The sequence below is a fragment of the Perca flavescens genome, chromosome 20 (genome assembly GCF_004354835.1).
Source record: "Perca flavescens isolate YP-PL-M2 chromosome 20, PFLA_1.0, whole genome shotgun sequence".
NCBI classification, from domain to species: Eukaryota; Metazoa; Chordata; class Actinopteri; order Perciformes; family Percidae; genus Perca; species Perca flavescens.
The window spans coordinates 1,520,348-1,542,994 of NC_041350.1; the positions used below are offsets into that span (position 1 = coordinate 1,520,348).

Genomic DNA, 22,647 nt, shown 5'->3' on the forward strand with positions numbered 1-22,647 from the left:
ACCAAATATATATAACCATACACATATAAACAAATATCTATATAACCAAACACATATTACCAAATATATATAACCAAACATATAACCAAACCCATGTAACCAAATATACATAAACAAACACATAAAACCAAACACATATAAACAAATATATATATATATAACCAAACACATATAACCAAATATATATAACCAAACATATATAACCAAATATATATAACTAAACACATAAAAATAAATATATATAACCAAACACATAAACAAATATTTATAACCAAACACATATAACCAGATATATATTAACCAATATCTATATAACCAAACACATATAACCAAATATATATATGACCAAAACCACAGACCAACAAATGCAACCAAAACCACAGATCAACATATATCACCAAAACCACATACCAACATATTTGACCAAAACCACATACCAACATATTTGACCAAAACCACAGACTAACATTCATGACCAAAACATAGAACCAAACACATATAAACAAATATCTATATAACCAAACACATATAACCAAATATATATAACCAAACATATAACCAAACCCATGTAACCAAATATACATAAACAAACACATAAAACCAAAGACATAAACAAAAATATATAACCAAACACATATAACCAAATATATATAACTAAAAACATTTAATGAAATATATATTAACTAAATCAACATAAGCAAATCTATATAAGCATATATATATATATATATATATATATATATATATATATATATATATATATATATATATATATATATATATATATATATATATATATATATATAATATAACCAAACACATATAACCAAATATATATACCAAACACAATGACCAAAACCACAGACTAACATTCATGACCAAAACCAGACTAACCACATACAACATATGTAACCAAAACCACACACCAACATATATAACCAAAACCACACACCAACAAATATAAACAAAACCACAGATCAACATATATAACCAAAACCACATACCAACGTATTTGACCAAAACCACAGACTAACATTCATGACCAAAACCTAGAACCAAACACATATAAACAAATATCTATACAACCAAACACATATAACCAAATATACATAACCAAACACATATAACCAAATATATATAACCAAACACATATAACCAAATATATATAACCAAACACATAACCAAATCTAAATAACCAAACACATATTAACAAATATCTATATAACCAAACACATGTAAACATCTATATAACCAAACACATATAACCAAATATATATAACCAAACCCATATAACCAAATATATATAACCAAACACGTGTATATATATATATATATATATAAACAAATATATGTGTATATATATATATAACCAAACATATATATATATATATATATATAAATATTTTATAACCAAACACATATAAACAAATATATGTATATATATATGTATGTTTGTATATATAACCAAACATATAAACAAATATATGTATATATATATATATAACCACATATAACCAAATATATAACCAAACATATATATATATATATATATATATATATATATATATATATATATAAAAATATACATAACAAAACGCATACAAACAAATATATGTATATATGTATGTCTGTATATATAACCAAACATATAAACAAATATATATATAACCAAACACATAACAAATATATATAACCAAACACATAGAACTAAACATATATAACCAAATGTATATATAACCAAACACATATACCCAAATATATATAACCAAACACATATAACCAAACACATATAACCAAATATATATAACCAAACACATATAACCAAATATATATAACCAAACACATATAACCAAATATCTATATAACTAAACACATATAACCAAATATATATATATAACCAAACACACATTACAAATATCTATATATCTATATATATATATATATATATATATATATATATATATATATATATATATATATATATATATTAGGGCTGTCAAAATTAACGCGTTAATTTTTGCGTTAACTTTTTAATATTTAACTCGTTAAAAAAAAATTAACGAAATTAACGCCGCTGTGTTTGTTTCTGTTTACTTCATGTGGCGGCTGAGAAACGTAATACGTCTCCATAACAGCAGGCGGCGCTACTTTGTATTGTTGCCCAAGTAATGAAAACCGGCAGCTGATTGGACGAACGCGTCACATGGGTTTGTTTTCTCCGGATATTGAGAGCCAGACTGTCATGGCGGCCGTTCAGAATACGATCTCATATTGTATTAAAATAGTTCACTGAAACATGTTTCTGAGAACATTTTAAGCGAGAAATGGGCCGTGCAGTTGCTGAATCGATCCTCATTTCAGCTCAACAAAGGTCAGTTTAGAAGATTTTCGTCAGATTTTGAGAAAATAGTCTCGCCATTTCCGGGTGAGTCCCGACTGCCCTGCCGGCGACTGAACTCTCGGCTCGTTGGAGATGAACTGAACTCTCGGCTCGTTGGAGATGAACTGAACTCTCGGCTCGAAGGAGATGAACTGCTCCTCGCCTGTAAAGTAGACGAGAGCAGGCGACAGCAGTGACAAAAATCTGCTCTCAAGTCAGACAGTTTCTAGCCGTTTCCAGCAGCCTTCAGCAGGACTAAATAAGCCAAATTGTTGCTGCTGTTGTTCTGAAAGATATTAAACATTCTGAACTTAGCAGAACCTTTCCTTGTTTGTTTTTTCTTCATATTTGCAATGATTTAGCATTTAAATATCCATTATTATAAGCTTCAGTCTCAATTTAAAAAAGCGATTAATCGTGATTAACTACAGCAAATTGTGTGATTAATTAGTTAATTTTTTTTTAATCGATTGACAGCCCTAATATATATATATACACATATATATATATATATAACCAAACATATTACCAAATATGTGTGTATATATATATATATAACCAAACACATATTACCAAATATGTATATATATATATATATATATATATATATATAACCAAACACATATAACCAAATGTGTATGTATATATATATATATATATATATATATATATAACCAAACACATATAACCAAATATATATATATATATATATATATATATATTTAAAACCAAACACATAAAACCAAATGTGTATATATATATATATATATATATATATATATATATATAACCAAACATATATAACCAAATATATATATATAACCAAACACATGTAACCAAATATATATATATAACCAAACACATGTAACCAAATATATATATATATATATATATATATATATATATATATAACCAAACACATATAACCAAATATATGTATATAACCATATATATATATATATATATATATATATATATAACCAAACACATATAACCAAATATATGTATATAACCAAATATATATATATATATATATATATATATATATATATATATATATATATATATATATAACCAAACACATATAACCAAATATATATAACCAAACATATAACCAAATATATAACCAAACACATATAAACAAATATATATAACCAAACATATATCACCAAATATATATAACCAAATATAAATATAACCAAACACATATAACCAAATATAAATATAACCAAACACATATAACCAAATATATAACCAAACATATAACCAAACCCATGTAACCAAATATACATAATCAAACCCATAAAACCAAACACATATAAACAAATATATATAACCAAACACATATCACCAAATATATATAACCAAATATAAATATAACCAAACACATATAACCAAATATAAATATAACCAAACACATACAACAAAATATATAACCAAACATATAACCAAACCCATGTAACCAAATATATAACCAAACATATAACCAAACCCATGTAACCAAATATACATAATCAAACACATAAAACCAAACACATATAAACAAATATATATAACCAAACACATATAACCAAATATATATAACCAAATATATATATATATATATAACAAAACACATATAAATAAATATATATAACCAAACACATATAAACAAATATATATAACCAAATATATGTATATATATATATATATATATATATATATATATATATATATATATATATATATATAACCAAACACATATAAACAAATATATAACCAAACACGTATAACCAAATATATATAACCAAACACATATAATCAAAAATATATATAACCAAAAATGTATATGTGTATATATATATATATATATATATATATATATAACCCAACACATATTACCAAATGTGTGTATATATAACACATATCACCAAATATGTATAACCAAATATAAATATAACCAAACACATATAACCAAATATATATATATATATATATATATATATATATATATATATATATATATATATATATATATATAAAAAACACATATAAATAAATACACATAACCAAACACATATAAACAAATATATATAACCAAATATATGTGTATATGTGTGTGTATATATATATATATATATATATATATATATATATATATATATATATATATATATAAAACCAAACACATTTAACGAAATATATATTAACTAAATCTATATAAGCAAATCTATATAAGCATATATACAACCAAAACATATAACCAAATATATATATTACCAAAAACATAACCAAATATATATAACCAAACACATATGACCAAACATTCATGACCAAAGCCAGACTAACCACAGACCAACATATATAACCAAAACCACAGACCATCCTATTTGACCAAAACCACATACTAACATTCATGACCAAAACCACAGACTAACATTCATGACCAAAACATATAACCAAACACACATAACCAAATATATATATATATATATATATATATATATATATATATATAAATATAACCAAATATACATAACCAAGAATATATAATCAAACACAAATAACCAAAAATATATAACCAAATGCACTTAAACAAATATATATAACCGAAATATATTTTAACTAAATCTATATAAGAAAATGTATATATTCAATTAAAGCTGCGAGCAGCGATGGACGGGCCCTCGCGCCTCTGCGCGCGTCGGGGTTACCGGCGGACGCCGCTCCTTGCGACTGTGCATTCGCGCGGCACTCAGACGCCGCGAATCGTTGACAATGAAAAGGGAACTCCCCGCCGAGTTCAACGATACCTCACACAAGACTCTACGTCATACGGTTCATTTGCTGTGAAAGGGGGCGTGGCTACATCATAGGGGGCGGGTCCAACATCACCAATTAAAAATGAAGCCTCTGCTGAGATGAATGATACCTCACACGAGACTACCTTAAATGGGTCAGCATGTATGAAAGGGGGCGTGGCTTAAACATAGGGGGCGGGCCAAACCATCACCGATGAAAAAGGAAGTCTGCTGAGTTCAATCACACCTCACATAAGTGTTTACATTAATCGGGCCATTAGTAATAAAAGGGGGCGTGGCTTAAACATAGGGGGCGGGCCAAACCATCACCAATGAAGATGAAAGTCTCTGCTGAGTTCAATGATACCTCACACAAGGGTATACCTTAAATGGTTAAAATGTTATGAAAGGGGCGTGGCCTGAGTAAGTGGGCGTGGCCATATTCTAGGGGGTGGCTCAGTATCATACGTAGACCACACATTCTGAGTTTCATGTAAATTGGATGATGTTTGTCATATAAGGCAGATTTCCTGTTGCCAGCGGGGGGCGCTATGACCAAAAGTCAATTTTGGCCTGTAGGTGTTCTCAGGCCTGGACCCTTGTCAATCGTGAGAAATTTCGGGCAGATACGACAATGTACACTCAAGTTACAACAACTTCTAACAGGGTGCGGGTGTGTGGGTGCGAGGGTTTGTGGGTGAGTGTGGGTGCGAGGGTGTGTGGGTGCGAGGGTGTGTGGGTGCGAGGGTGTGTGGGTGCGAGGGTGTGGATGTGGGTGGGTGCAAGGGTGTGGGTGTGTGAGGGTGGGTGCGAGGGTGTGGATGTGGGTGGGTGCGAGGGTGTGGGTGTGTGAGGGTGTGGATGTGGGCGGGTGTGAGGGTGTGGGTGTGTGAGGGTGGGTGCGAGGGTGTGGATGTGGGTGGGTGCAAGGATGTGGGTGGGTGGGTGCGGTGTGTGAGTGTGGGTGCGGGGTGTGTGCGAGGGGTGTGGATGTGGGTGGGTGCGGGGTGTGGGTGTGTGAGGGGTGGGTGCGAGGGGTGTGGGTGTGGGTGGGTGCAAGGGTGTGGATGTGGGTGGGTGCGAGGGTGTGAATGTGGGTGCGAGGGTGTGTGGGTGCGAGGGTGTGTTGGTTTGGGTGCGAGGGTGTGTGTGCGAGGGTGTGGATTTGGGTGGGTGCGAGGGTGTGGGTGTGTGAGGGTGGGTGCGGGTGTGTGGGGTGTGTGGGTGTGGGTGCGAGGGTGTGGGTGTGGGTGCGAGGGTGTGTGGGTGTATGTGGGTGCGAGGGTGTATGGGTGGGTGCGAAGGTGTGGGTGCGAGGGTGTGGATGTGGGTGGGTGCGAGGGTGTGGATGTGGGTGGGTGCAAGGGTGTGGATGTGGGTGGGTGCGAGGGTGTGTGAGTGTGGGTGCGAGGGTGTGTGGGTGCGAGGGTGTGTTGGTTTGGGTGCGAGGGTGTGTGTGCGGTGTGGATTTGGGTGGGCGCGAGGGTGGGTGTGTGAGGGTGGGTGCGAGGGTGTGGGTGTGTGAGGGTGGGTGCGAGGGTGTGGGTGTGTGGGTGTGGGTGCGGGTGTGTGGGTGTGTGGGTGTGGGTGCGAGGGTGTGTGGGTGTAGGTGCGAGGGTGTATGGGTGGGTGCGAAGGTGTGGGTGCGAGGGTGTGGATGTGGGTGGGTGCAAGGGTGTGGATGTGGGTGGGTGCGGTGTGTGAGTGTGGGTGGGTGCGGGTGTGTGAGTGTGGGTGCGAGGGTGTGTGGGTGCGAGGGTGTGTTGATTTGGGTGCGGTGTGTGTGTGCGGGTGTGGGTGTGTGAGGGTGGGTGCGGGGTGTGGGTGTGTGAGGGTGGGTGCGGTGTGGGTGTGTGTGAGGTGGGTGCGAGGGTGTGGGTGTGTGGGTGTGGGTGCGGGTGTGTGGGTGTGGGTGCGGTGTGTGGGTGTGTGTGGGTGCGAGGGTGTATGGGTGGGTGCGAAGGTGTGGGTGCGAGGGTGTGGATGTGGGTGGGTGCGAGGGTGTGGATGTGGGTGGGTGCAAGGGTGAGGATGTGGGTAGGTGCGAGGGTGTGTGAGTGTGGGTGCGGTGTGTGGGTGCGAGGGTGTGTTGGTTTGGGTGCGAGGGTGTGTGTGCGAGGGTGTGGGTGTGTGAGGGTGGGTGCGAGGGTGTGGGTGTGTGAGGGTGGGTGCGAGGGTGTGGGTGTGTGGGTGTGGGTGCGAGGTGTGTGGGTGTGGGTGCGGTGTGTGTGTGTGTGTGTGTGTGGTGCGAGGTGTATGGGTGGGTGCGAAGGTGTGGGTGCGAGGGTGTGGATGTGGGTGGGTGCGAGGGTGTGGGTGTGTGTGGGTGCGAGGGTGTGTGGGTGTGGGTGCAAGGGTGTGTGGGTGTGGGTGCGGGGTGTGGGTGTGTGAGGGGTGGGTGCGAGGGTGTGGGTGTGGGTGGGTGCGAGGGGTGTGGGTGTGTGGGTGCGAGGGTGTGGGTGTGTGAGGGTGGGTGCGAGGGTGAGGGTGTGTGGGTGTGGGTGCAAGGGTGTGTGGGTGTGGGTGCGGTGTGGGTGTGAGGTGGGTGCGAGGTGTGGGGTGTGTGAGGGTGGGTGCGGGGTGTGGGTGTGTGGGTGGGTGCGAGGTGTGGGTGTGTGGGTGTGGGTGCGAGGGTGTGGGGTGTGTGGGTGTGGGTGCGAGGGTGTGTGGGTGTGGGTGCGGTGTGTGGGTGTGGGTGCGAGGGTGTGTGGGTGTGTGTGGGTGCGAGGTGTATGGGTGGAGTGCGAAAGGTGTGGGTGCGGGTGTGGATGTGGGTGGAGTGCGAGGTGTGGATGTGGGTGGGTGCAAGGGTGTGGATGTGGGTAGGTGCGAGGGTGTGTGAGTGTGGGTGCGAGGGTGTGTGGGTGCGAGGGTGTGTTGGTTTGGGTGCGAGGGTGTGTGTGCGGGTGTGGGTGTGTGAGGGTGGGTGCGAGGGTGTGGGTGTGTGAGGGTGGGTGCGAGGGTGTGGGTGTGTGGGTGTGGGTGCGGGTGTGTGGGTGTGGGTGCGAGGGTGTGTGTGTGGGTGTGTGTGGGTGCGAGGGTGTATGGGTGGGTGCGAAGGTGTGGGTGCGAGGGTGTGGATGTGGGTGGGTGCGAGGGTGTGTGGGTGTGTGTGGGTGCGAGGGTGTGTGGGTGTGGGTGCAAGGGTGTGTGGGTGTGGGTGCGAGGGTGTTGGTGTGTGAGGGTGGGTGCGAGGGTGTGGGTGTGTGGGTGCGGGTGGGTGTGTGAGGGTGGGTGCGAGGGTGAGGGTGTGTGGGTGTGGGTGCAAGGGTGTGTGGGTGTGGGTGCGAGGGTGTGGGTGTGAGGGTGGGTGCGAGGGGTGTGGGTGTGTGAGGGTGGGTGCGAGGGTGTGGGTGTGTGGGTGGGTGCGGGGGTGTGGGTGTGTGGGTGTGGGTGCGAGGGTGTGTGGGTGTGGGTGCGAGGGTGTGTGGGTGTGTGGGTGTGGGTGCGAGGGTGTGTGGGTGTGGGTGCGGGTGTGTGGGTGTGTGTGGGTGCGAGGGTGTATGGGTGGGTGCGAAGGTGTGGGTGCGAGGGTGTGGATGTGGGTGGGTGCGAGGGTGTGGATGTGAGTGTGGGTGCGAGGGTGTGTGATTGTTGGTGCGAGGGTGTGTGAGTGTGGGTGCGAGGGTGTGTGGGTGCGGGTGTGTTGGTTTGGGTGCGAGGGTGTGTGTGCGAGGGTGTGGGTGTGTGAGGGTGGGTGCGAGGGTGTGTGTGTGTGAGGGTGGGTGCGAGGTGTGGGTGTGTGGGTGTGGGTGCGAGGTGTGTGGGTGTGGGTGCGGGTGTGTGTGTGGGTGTGTGGGTGTGTGTGGGTGCGAGGGTGTATGGGTGGGTGCGAAAGTGTGGGTGCGAGGTGTGGATGTGGGTGTGGGTGGGTGCGGTGTGTGGGTGTGTGTGGGTGCGAGGGTGTGTGGGTGTGGGTGCAAGGGTGTGTGGGTGTGGGTGCGAGGGTGTGTGGGTGCGAGGGTGTGTGGGTGCGTGTGGGTGCGAGGGTGTGTGTGTGTGTGGGTGCGAGGGTGTGTGGGTGGGTGGGTGCGAAGGTGTGGGTGCGAGGGTGTGTGGGTGGGTGCGAAGGTGTGGGTGCGAGGGTGTGTGGGTGCGAGGATGTGTGGGTATGGGTGCGAGGGTGTGTGTGTGGGTGCGAGGGTGTGTGTGTGGGTGCGAGGGTGTGTGGGTGCGAGGGTGTGTGTGTGGGTGTGTGGGTGGGTGCAAAGGTGTGGGTGCGAGGGTGTGTGGGTGTGGGTGCGACGGTGTGGATGTGGGTGGGTGTGAGGGTGTGGGCGGGTGGGTGCAAGGTGTGGATGTGGGTGGGTGCGAGGGTGTGTGAGTGTGGGTGCGAGGGTGTGGATGTGGGTGGGTGCAAGGGTGTGTGAGTGTGAGGGTGGGTGGGTGGGTGCGAAGGTGTGTGGGTGCGAGGGTGTGTGGGTGTGGGTGCGAGGGTGTGTATATGGGTGGGTGTGAGGGTGTGGGTGTGTGTGGGTGGGTGCGGTGTGTGTGTGTGGGTGCGAGGGTGTGCACACCCCTCACCCACCACCCTCGCACCCACCCTCCTCGCACCCACCCTCACACACCCACACCCCACCCACCCACACACCCACCCTCTCGCACCCCACACCCTACCCACGTGTGTGTGTGTCTGCGCACGCCACACCCCCCACGCACCCACCCACACACCCCGCACCCACACCCTCGCACCCACCCTCACACACCCACACCCTCGCACCCACTCACACACACCCACACCCTCGCACCCACCCACACCCTCGCACCCACCCTCACACACCCACACCCTTGCATCCACCCACACACACCCACACCCTCGCACCCACCCACATCCACCCACACCCTCGCACCCACACACACCCTCGCACCCACCCACACACACCCACACCCTTGCACCCACCCACATCCACACGCCCGCACCCACCCACACCCTTGCACCCACCCACATCCACACCCTCGCACCCATACCCTTGTATCCACTTACATCCACACCCCTCGACCCACCCACACCCCCACATCCTCGCACCCACCCACACACACCCCACCCTTGCACCCACCCACCCACATCCACACCCTCGCACCCACACACCTCCCACCCACCCACACACACCCAAACCCTCGCATCCACCCACACCCCCACACCCTCGCACCCACCCACACACACCCCTTCCCTCGCACCCACCCACACGCACTCAAATCCTCGCACCCACCCACCCACACACCCACACCCTCGCACCCACCCACACACACCCACACCCTCGCACCCACCCACACACACCCACACCTCGCACCCACACCTTCGCACCCACCCACATCCACACCCTCGCACCCACCCACACCCTCGCACCCACCCACATCCACACCCTCGCACCCACACCCTCGCACCCACCCTCACCCTTGTACCCACCCACACACACCCACACCCTCGCACTCACCCACATCCACACCCTCGCACCCACCCACACCCTCGCACCCACCCTCACACACCCACACCCTTGCACCCACCCACACACACCCACACCCTCGCACCCCACCCACATCCACCCACACCCTCGCACCCACCCACCCACATCCACACCCTCGCACCCACCCACACCCCAACACCCTCGCACCCACCCACACCCTCGCACCCACCCACATACACCCACACCCTTGCACCCACCCACATCCACACGCTCGCACCCACCCACACCCTCGCACCCACCCACATCCACACTCTCGCACCCACCCACACCCCAACACCCTCGCACCCACCCACACCCTCGCACCCACCCACACACCCACACCCTTGCACCCACCCACATCCACACGCTCGCACCCACCCACACCCTTGCACCCACCCACATCCACACCCTCGCACCCATACCCTTGTATCCACTTACATCCACACCCTCGCACCCACCCACACCCCCACATCCTCGCACCCACCCACACACACCCCTCACCCTTGCACCCACCCACCCACATCCACACCCTCGCACCCACACACCCTCCCACCCACCCACACACCCCAACCCCTCGTGATCCACCCACACCCCCACACCCTCGCACCCACCCACACACACCCCTACCCTCGCACCCACTCACACACACTCACATCCTCGCACCCACCCACACACACCCACACCCTCGCACCCACACCTTCGCACCCACCCACATCCACACCCCACCCATCCACACCCTCGCACCCACCCACATCCACACCCCCTCGCACCCACACCCTCGCACCCACCCTCACCCTTGTACCCACCCACACACACCCACACCCTCGCACCCACCCACATTCACACCCTCGCACCCACCCACACCCTCGCACCCACCCTCACACACCCACACCCTTGCACCCACCCACACACACCCACACCCTCGCACCCACCCACATCCACCCACACCCTCGCACCCACCCACCCACATCCACACCCTCGCACCCACCCACATCCACACTCTCGCACCCACCCACACCCCAACACCCTCACACCCACCCACACCCTCGCACCCACCCACACACCCCACACCCTTGCACCCACCCACATCCACACGCTCGCACCCACCCACACCCTCGCACCCACCCACATCCACACTCTTGCACCCACCCACACCCCAACACCCTCGCACCCACCCACACCCTCGCACCCACCCACACACACCCACACCCTTGCACCCACCCACATCCACACGCTCGCACCCACCCACACCCTTGCACCCACCCACATCCACACCCTCGCACCCATACCCTTGTATCCACTTACATCCACACTCTCGCACCCACCCACACCCCCACATCCTCGCACCCACCCACACACACCCACACCCTTGCACCCACCCACCCACATCCACACCCTCGCACCCACACACCCTCCCACCCACCCACACACACCCAAACCCTCGCATCCACCCACACCCCCACACCCTCGTACCCACCCACACACACCCCTACCCTCACACCCACCCACACACACTCACATCCTCGCACCCACCCACACACACCCACACCCTCGCACCCACCCACACACACCCACACCCTCGCACCCACACCTTCGCACCCACCCACATCCACACCCTCGCACCCACCCACATCCACACTCTCGCACCCACCCACACCCCAACACCCTCGCACCCACCCACACCCTCGCACCCACCCACACACACCAACACCCTTGCACCCACCCACATCCACACGCTCGCACCCACCCACACCCCTCGCACCCACCCACATCCACACTCTCGCACCCACCCACACCCCAACACCCTCACACCCACCCACACCCTCGCACCAACCCACACACACCCACACCCTTGCACCCACCCACATCCACACGCTCGCACCCACCCACACCCTTGCACCCACCCACATCCACACCCTCGCACCCATACCCTTGTATCCACTTACATCCACACCCTCGCACCCACCCACACCCCCACATCCTCGCACCCACCCACACACACCCACACCCTCGCCCCACCCACACACACCCACACCCTCGCACCCACACCTTCGCACCCACCCACATCCACACCCTCGCACCCACCCACACCCTCGCACCCACCCACATCCACACCCCTCGCACCCACACCCTCGCACCCACCCTCACCCTTGTACCCACCCACATCCACACCCTCGCACCTACCCACACCCCCACACCCACACCCTCGCACCCACCCACACACACCCACACCCTTGCACTCACACACCCACACTCTCGCACCCACACCCTCACACCCACACCCCTCACACCCACCCACACACACCCACACCCTCGCACCCACGCACACCCTCGCACCCACGCACACCCTCGCACCAACACCCTCGCACCCACACCCTCGCACCCACACCCTCGCACCCACACCCTCGCACCCACACACCCACACTCTCGCACCCACACCCTCGCACCCACACCCTCGCACCCACACACCCACACTCGCACCCACACCCCTCGCACCCACACCCTCGCACCCACACACCTACACCCTCGCACCCACCCACACACACCCACACCCCCACACCCACATCCTTGCACCCACCCACATCCACATCCTTGCACCCACCCACATCCACATCCTCGCACCCACACCCCCACACCCTCGCACCCCCCACACACCCACACCCCTCGCACCCACCCACACACACCCTCGCACCCACCCACGCCTCGCACCCACCCTCACACTCCCACACCCTCGCACCCACTCACACACACCCACACCCTCGCACCCACCCACATCCACACCCTCGCACCCACCCACACCCTCGCACCCACCCTCACACACCCACACCCTTGCACCCACCCACACACACCCACACCCTCGCACCCACCCACATCCACCCACACCCCTCGCACCCACCCACCCACATCCACACCCTCGCACCCACCCACATCCACACTCTCGCACCCACCCACACCCCAACACCCTCGCACCCACCCACACCCTCACACCCACCCACACACACCCACACCCTTGCACACACCCACATCCACACGCTCGCACCCACCCACACCCTTGCACCCACCCACATCCACACCCTCGCACCCATACCCTTATATCCACTTACATCCACACCCTCGCACCCACCCACACCCCCACATCCTCGCACCCACCCACACACACCCACACCCTTGCACCCACCCACCCACATCCACACCCTCGCACCCACACACCCTCCCACCCACCCACACACACCCAAACCCTCGCATCCATCCCACACCCCACACCCCTCGCACCCACCCACACACACCCCTACCCTCGCACCCACCCACACACACTCACATCCTCGCACCCACCCACACCCTCGCACCCACACCTTCGCAACCACCCACATCCACACCCTCGCACCCACCCACACCCTCGCACCCACCCACATCCACACCCTCGCTCCCTCACTCTTGCACCCACCCTCACCCTTGTACCCACCCACATCCACACCCTTGCACCCACCCACACCCCCACACCCACACCCTCGCACCCACCCACACACACCCACACCCTTGCACCCACCCACCCACATCCACACCCTCGCACCCACACACCCTCCCACCCACCCACACCCTCGCACCCGCCCACACCCCCCACACCCTCGCACCCACCCACACACACCCACACCCTCGCACCCACACCCTCGCACCCACCCACATCCACACCCTCGCATCCACACACCCTCGCACCCACTAACATCCACACCCTTGAACCCACACCCTCGCACCCACTTACACCCTTGTACTCACCAACATCCACACCCTCGTACCCACCCACACCCCCACACCCTCGCACCCACCCACATACACCCCTACCCTCGCACCCACCCACACACACCCCCTACCCTCGCACCCACCCACACACACCTACACACTCGCACCCACCCACATCCACACCCTCGCACCCACACACCCTCGCATTCACCCACATCCACACCCTTGCACCCACACCCTCGCACCCACTTACACCCTTGTACCCACCAACATCCACACCCTCGCACCCACCCACACCCCCACACCCTCGCACCCACCCACATACACCCCTACCCTCGCACCCACCCACACACACCCCTACCCTCGCACCCACCCACACACACCTACACACTCGCACCAACCCACACCCTCGCACCCACCGTCACACACCCACACCCTCGCACCCACCCACACACACTCACACCCCCGCACCCACCCTCACACCCACACACCCTCGCACCCACCCACACACACCCACACCCTCGCACCCACCCACACACACCTACACACTCGCACCCACCCACATCCACACCCTCGCACCCACACACCCATGTCGCATACTATACTGTCTTTTTATCAAAATACTAGTGTGTTTTTCCAGTTTTTCAACATACTATTCTATCTGCTTTTCGACATACTATTCTATGGGTTCAGTGTTGAGTGTGTGTATTGCATCGTGTCTTGCTTCCTTGCCTTTGTCTTCTGGATTGTTTTCGTGTGTGCCTGCCTACCTCTGGTTTTCGTTCAATAAATTCCTCAACTCCGCATTTTGGGTCCAAGCCCTGCAATTTTTCTGACAATAAGTCAAAATTCCAGGAGGTTATGTTGTAGTTTTTCAAGAGACAACGATTTTTTAATGGAGATGATAAGTTTTAGAGATATTTAGAGTCACAAACATAGTTTAAGAGTCTTCCACTATGCTGCTCTGCAGTAGCCCCAAATGGCCAGAGGCGCTATTCTGCTCAATAGAGCTTCACACACACACACACACACACACACACACCCTCACACACACACTCCCTCACACATACACACCCTCAAACACACACCCTCACACACACACACATACACACACACACCCACACACACACTCACAATTTCTATTTTTTAAGTTGATTCAATGAAATAAATTCAACTTAAACCCACACACAATACACACACACACACAGTATCAGTTTTAAAGAGATATTTAGATTTTCAAACATAGTTTAAGAGGCTCCCACTCTGCTGCTGTGCTGCGCTGCAGTAGCGCCAAACGGCCACAGAGGCGCTATTCAGCTCAATAGAGCTTCAGAAACTCATTTAAACTCATAATAATCAAAAATGAGGAACGCTTCACGAATTTGCGTGTCATCCTTGCGCAGGGGCCATGCTAATCTTCTCTGTATCGTTCCAATTTTAGTGAATGTGATAGCGAACTATCACACTAGTACCAAGGTCTGGAGGAGTATTTATAGGCCTCTGGAGCTGAAGGAACTCTCCCACGGTTGGAGGAAACATAGGCAGTAAAGGGGAGCAAAACCCTGGCTGTATCTGGACATTTAGCAACATTAAGCAGAGGTATGGGTGCTGTGTTTTAGGTAACTAAACATCTGGATGTTTAGTAACCTAAGAGGAGCAGATGTGACCCATATTTGACATATATTATGTCCCGTGTGCCTTCTTAGGAACTCACAGGGGCCGATGGGAAAACTATGCAAAGTAGGTTACGTCAGAGAGCCAGGATTGGTGTGCTGAAGGCATGAGAACAAAAGAAGTACTCACACAACCCTCCTCACCCCTCCCTGCTCAGTGGAGGCACTTTGTGGGGGAAGACTTTAGGCTGTGTAACTAACAAAGAGAGAGAGATAAGGAGACACATAGGCTGCAACATGCGTCCACGGCATGAAACAAGCCTGTAAAAAGAAGCTGTGTGTCTCAGTCTGTCTGCATGTGTGTTGTGTGTGTGTGTGTGTGTGTGTCTGTCTGTGTGTGTGTGTGTGTGTGAGATGGGGGAGGGGGAGGAATGTAGGCTGTGTAACTAACAAAGGGGGGAGAGACACGGAAACACACAGGCTGCAACACGCGTTCACAGCACAAGCAACAGCTTCCCTGCGCTAGCCGGATACGTTGTGGATTCCTAAAGCTCGTTTCTGCTGTTAAATAGAGCCTGAGAGACAATTGTGTCTATGTGTGTGTCTCTGTGTGTGTCTCAAGTGTATGTTTGTTTAGGATGGAAACATGGAGTACTCATCTGAAGCTTTTTGTCTATCTTGTTTTGACTTTGAGTCCTTGAAAAGCGCAATACAAATTCAGTTTTATCATTGTTTTTTATATATACATACATGTATATATAAAAAACTGTCACAAAGAGTAGTCGAGAGGTATAGTATGTCGAAAAAATTTGGAAAAAGTCATAGTATAGTATGTTGAAAAAAGACAGTATTGTATGTTGGAAAGTCATAGTATTGTATTTAAAAAGAAATCATAGTATTTTATGTTGAAAAAAAGTCATAGTATGGTATGTAAAATATATGACGGTAGAAAAGCTCAGATTTCCTAAAATTAACATTTAAAAACTTCTAAAAAATAATAATAAAATAAATCCAGTGCAGTTGCATGAACTCACCACCAGATGTCAGTGTAAGACCATGTGTGGAGAGAGGGGCGCTGCTGTTGCAGTGGTCTGACTGCAGAACATGGGGAAAACACACAGAATATGTAACATTAGTCACAGCAACTTATGTGTCCTTGATGTGCGTTGTTGTAATGTTTAACAACTAATATATATATAAAAAAACTCTGTCACAAAGAGAGGAGTCGAGAGGTATAGTATGTCGAAAAAATGTGGAAAAAGTCGTAGTATAGTATGTTGAAAAAAGACAGTATTGTATGTTGGAAAGTCATAGTATTGTATTTCAAAAAAATGTCATAGTATTTTATGTTGAAAAAAGTCATAGTATTGTATGTAAAATATGACAGTAGGAAAGCTCAGATTTCCTAAAATTAACATTTAAAAACTTTTAAAAAATAATAAAATAAATCCAGTGCAGTTGCATGAACTCACCACCAGATGTCAGTGTAAGACATGTGTGGAGAGAGGGGCGCTGCTGTTGCAGTGGTCTGACTGCAGAACATGGAGAAAACACACAGATTATGTAACATTAGTCACAGCAACTTATTCATATTTATGTGTCCTTGATGTACGTTGTTGTAATGTTTAACAACTAATATACAAAACATTATATTCAACATGGTTCTCAGGGCAGATTGTGAAATTGTCAGATTATTTTACGGTGTTTTTACACCTACCTCATTTGGTCATAGTATAGCATGTCAAAAAAAGACAGTATTGTGTGTCAAAAAGTCATAGTATTTTATGTCAAAAAAACAGTATTGTATGTTGAAAAAAGTCATATTATAGTGTGGTGTATTTGGTAGCGATGCTGTAATGCTATGTGGAGAGGAATCCGCCGACACCGTTTCTTGATAATAAAGGTTTATTCACATCCAAGAAATCAGCATCATGTACAAGCTCTGCAGAGCTCGGAGAGGACCTGTTTCCCCCTATCTCTGATGGTCCTCTGACTTTCTTTGTTTGAACGTGGTATATATTCTATAATGTGTTTAACATAGATAGGGGAGGAAACAATACTTTGACCAATGGCTTCATACCAACTGGCTCTGTCTTGGAGGGCCCATTGATAACGCATCCCAGATGTTTCCAGAGAGTTGTCTTCTGAAAGAGTAAAGTTCATCCGAGATCTCCTGTCGAGTCTTAGATACCAGTCATAAATGTTCAGATAAAGTTTAAATACAGTACAGGCCGAAAGTTTTGGACACACCTTCTCATGTGTTTCTTTATTTTCATGACTATTGACATTGTAGATTCTCTCTGAAGGCATCAAAACTATGAATGAACACATATGGAATTATGTACTTAATAAAAAACGTGTGAAATAACTGAAAACATGTCTTATATTTTAGATTCTTCAAAGTAGCCACCCTTTGCTTTTTTTGATAACTCTGCAAACCCTTGGTGTTCTCTCAATGAGCTTCATGAGGTAGTCACCTGAAATGGTTTTACCTTCACAGGTGTGCTTTGTCAGGGTTAATTAGTGGAATTATTTCCCTTATTAATAAAAAAGCAAAGGGTGGCTACTTTGAAGAATCTAAAATATAAGACATGTTTTCAGTTATTTCACACTTGAACAAACTCGCTGTTTTTAAAAAAGTTTGGCTAGCTGTGTTTTTTTTTGCTGCCTCTCGCTTTAGGTCGCAGCAGTTTCCTGATGTTCACACCTTCACTAAGTGTCTGAATGTTTGTGTGTTTGGAGCTGCTGATAAACTGTTGCATAAGCATGGCTATTACACACACACAAAAAGTCATTGTATAGTATTTTGAAAAAGTCATAGTATAGAATGTTGAAAAAAAAGTCAGTAATGTATTTTGAGAAAAAGTCATAGTATAGTATTTTGAAAAAAAACATAATAGTATTTTGAAAAAAAGTCATAGTATATTATGTCGAAAAAAGTCATAGTATAGTATGTCGAAAACAAGTCAGTATTGTATTTTGAAAAAAGTCATAGTATAGTATGTTGAAAAAAGTCATAGTATAGTATGTTGAAAAAAGTCATAGTATAGTATGTCAAAGTCATAGTATAGTATGTCAAAAAAAAGACAGTATAGTATGTTGAAAAAAGTCATAGTATAGTATGTCAGTCATAGAATAGTATTTTGTAAAAAAGTCATAGTATAGTATGTGGAAAAAAAGACATTGTATAGTATTTTGAAAAAAGTCATATTTTATTTTGAGAAAAAGTCATAGTATAGTATTTTGAAAAACGTCATGAGTGATGATGAGTGAAAGAGTGGCCACAACCGAGTACAACCAGACCTAAAAAGGATTGTGGATAACAAAGACTGTCAGGTTTCCCACTGAGTCAATCTAAGTAAGAAAATAAACCTATGAAATCTGCTATGTATTATGACTTTCATTAGATATGGAAGTCACTGTTGCTGTTGTAATGTGGACCTGCATGTGTTGTGTGGCTTTTTGCTATGGTGCGTGTTTTATTGTGGCTCTTTATGCTGAACTGGTTGGACACCCCTGGTATAGTATGTCGAAAAAAGTCTTAGTATAGTATGTCGAAAAAAAGTCATAGTATAGTATTTTGAAAAAAAGTCATAGTATAGTATGTCCAAAAATGTCAAAGTATAGTATTTTGAAAAAAGTAAAAGTATAGTATGTCGACAAAAGTCATATTATCGTATTTTGAAAACAAGTCAGTATTGTATGTTGAAAAAAAGTCATAGTACTTTTAAAAACAGTCATAGTATAGTACGTCCAAAAAGCCATAGTATAGTATTTTGAAAAAAGTCATAGTATAGTATGTCGACAAAAGTCATATTATTGTATTTTGAAAACAAGTCAGTATTGTATGTTGAAAAAAAGTCATAGTACTTTTAAAAAAGTCATAGTATAGTATGTCGAAAATAGTCATAGTATAGTATGTTGAAAAGTCATAGTATAGCATGTCAGTCATAGTATAGTTTTTTGAAAAAAACTCATAGTATAGTGTTTTGAAAAAAACTCATAGTATAGTATTTTGAAATAAAGTCATAGTATAGTATGTCGAAAATAGTCATAGTATCGTATGTTGAAAAAAGTCATAGTATAGCATGTCAGTCATAGTATAGTATAGTATGTATTTTGAAAAAGTTGGGACAGTATGGAAAACACAAATAAAAAAAGAAAGTAGTGATTTCTAAACTTGACTTGACTTGTATTTCATTGCAGACAATGTGAACACAAAGTATTTCATGTTTTGTCTGGTCAACTTAATTTCATTTGTAAATAAACATCCTTTCCTGTCATTCAGACCTGCAACACATTCCATAAAAGGTTGGGACAGGAGTAATTTAGGGCTGGTAATCAGGTAAATTGGTTAAATAATGATGTGATTTGAAACAGGTGATGTCAACAGGTGATGGTAATTATGATTTGGTACAAAAGCAGCACCCAAGAAAGTCCTTTAGGAGCAAAGATGGGCCGAGGATCGCCAGTTTGCCAACAAATACGTGAGAAAATTAGTAGTATAGTGTTTTGAAAAAAGTCATAGTATAGTATTTGGAAATAAAGTCATAGTATAGTATGTCGACAAAAGTTATATTATCGTATTTTGAAAACAAGTCAGTATTGTATGTTGAAAAAAAGTCATAGTATTTTGAAAAAAAGTCATAGTATAGTATGTCCAAAAATGTCAAAGTTAAGTATTTTGAAAAAGTAAAAGTATAGTATGTTGACAAAAGTCATATTATCGTATTTTGAAAACAAGTCAGTATTGTATGTCGAAAAAAAGACATTGTATAGTATTTAAAAAAAGTCAAAGTATAGTATGTTGAATAAAAGTCATAGTACTTTTAAAAAAGTCATAGTATAGTATGTCGAAAAAAAAGACATTGTATAGTTTTTTGAAAAAAAGTCATAGTATAGTATTTTGAAATAAAGTCATAGTATAGTATGTCGAAAATAGTCATAGTATAGTATGTTGATAAAAGTCATAGTATAGCATGTCAGTCATAGTATAGTATTTTGAAATAAAGTCATAGTATAGTATGTCGAAAATAGTCATAGTATAGTATGTTGAAAGTAGTCATAGTATAGTATGTTGAAAAAAGTCATAGTATAGCATGTCAGTCATAGTATAGTATTTTGAAATAAAGTCATATTATAGTATGTCAAATAGTCATAGTATAGTATGTTGAAAAAGTCATAGTATTTTGAAAAAAGTCAATAGTATACTATTTAAAAAAAGTCAGTATGTTGAAAAAAACACATTGTATAGTATTTTGAAAAAGTCATAGTATAGTATGTTGAAAAAAAGTCATAGTATTGTATTTTGAGAAAAAGCCATAGTATAGTATGTTGAAAAAAAGTCATATTATTCTATTTTGAAAACAAGTCAGTATTGTATGTAGTATAGTATGTCAGTCATAGTATAGTATTTTGAAATAAAGTCATAGTATAGTATGTCAAAAAAAAGTAATTGTATATTATTTTGGAAAAAGTCACAGTATAGTATGTCAGTCATAGTATAGTATTTTGAAAAAAACATAGTATTGTATTTTGAAAAAGGTCGTATAGTATGTCGATAAAAAGTCATAGTATAGTATGTCATAAAAAAGTCATAGTATAGTATGTCGAAAAAAAGTCATAGTATGTCAAAGTCATAGTATAGTATGTCGAAAAAAAAGTCATAGTATAGTATGTTGAAAACAAGTCAGTATTGTATGTTGAAAAAAGTCATAGTATAGTATGTTGAAAAAAGTCATTGTATAGTATGTCTAAAAATGTCTTAGTGTAGTATGTCAGTCATAGTATAGTATGTCGATAAAAAGTCATAGTATAGTATGTCGTAAAAAAGTCATAGTATAGTATGTCGAAAAAAGTCATAGTATAGTATTTTGAAAACAAGTCAGTATTGTATGTTGAAAAAAAGTTATAGTACTTTTAAAAAAAGTCATAGTATAGTATGTCAAAAAAAAGACTTTGTATAGTATTTTGAAAAAAAGTCATAGTATAGTATTTTGAAAAAAGGTCATAGTATAGTATGTCGAAAAAAAGACTTTGTATAGTATTTTGAAAAAAAGTCATAGTATAGTATTTTGAAAAAAAGTCATAGTATAGTATGTCGAAAGTAGTTATAGTATGTTGAAAAAAGTCATAGTATAGCATGTCAGTCATAGTATAGTATTTTGAAAAAAAGTCATAGTGTAGTATGTTGAAAAAAGTCATAGTATAGTATGTCCAAAAATGTGTTATTATAGTATGTCAGTCATAGTATAGTATGTCGATAAAAAGTCATTGTATAGTATGTCGTAAAAAAGTCATAGTATGTCAAAGTCATAGTATAGTATGTCGAAAAAAAGTCATAGTATAGTATGGCAAAAAATTCATAGTATAGTATGGCAAAAAAAAGACATTGTATAGTATTTTGGAAAAAGTCATAGTATAGTATTTTGAAAATAGTCATAGTATAGTATGTTGATAAAAGTCATAGTATAGCATGTCAGTCATAGTATAGTATTTTGAAATAAAGTCATAGTATAGTATGTCGAAAATAGTCATAGTATAGTATGTTGAAAAAAGTCATAGTATAGCATGTCAGTCATAGTATAGTATTTTGAAATAAAGTCATATTATAGTATGTCGAAAATAGTCATAGTATAGTATGTTGAAAAAGTCATAGTATTTTGAAAAAAGTCAATAGTATACTATTTAAA

The 22,647-nt window shown here is 44.6% G+C and overlaps 1 long non-coding RNA gene and 1 other non-coding gene across 2 annotated transcripts in view; one reads left to right on the top strand and one right to left on the bottom strand.

Moving 5' to 3' along the window:
• Window positions 1-22,647, top strand: part of LOC114547331 (uncharacterized) — a 45,130-nt gene that overhangs the window by 19,009 nt on the left and 3,474 nt on the right. The window lies entirely within an intron of this gene.
• LOC114547536 (U6 spliceosomal RNA) lies at window positions 15,701-15,806 on the bottom strand. Its single transcript, XR_003691189.1, has one exon. It is a non-coding gene; the product is annotated as a U6 spliceosomal RNA (small nuclear RNA).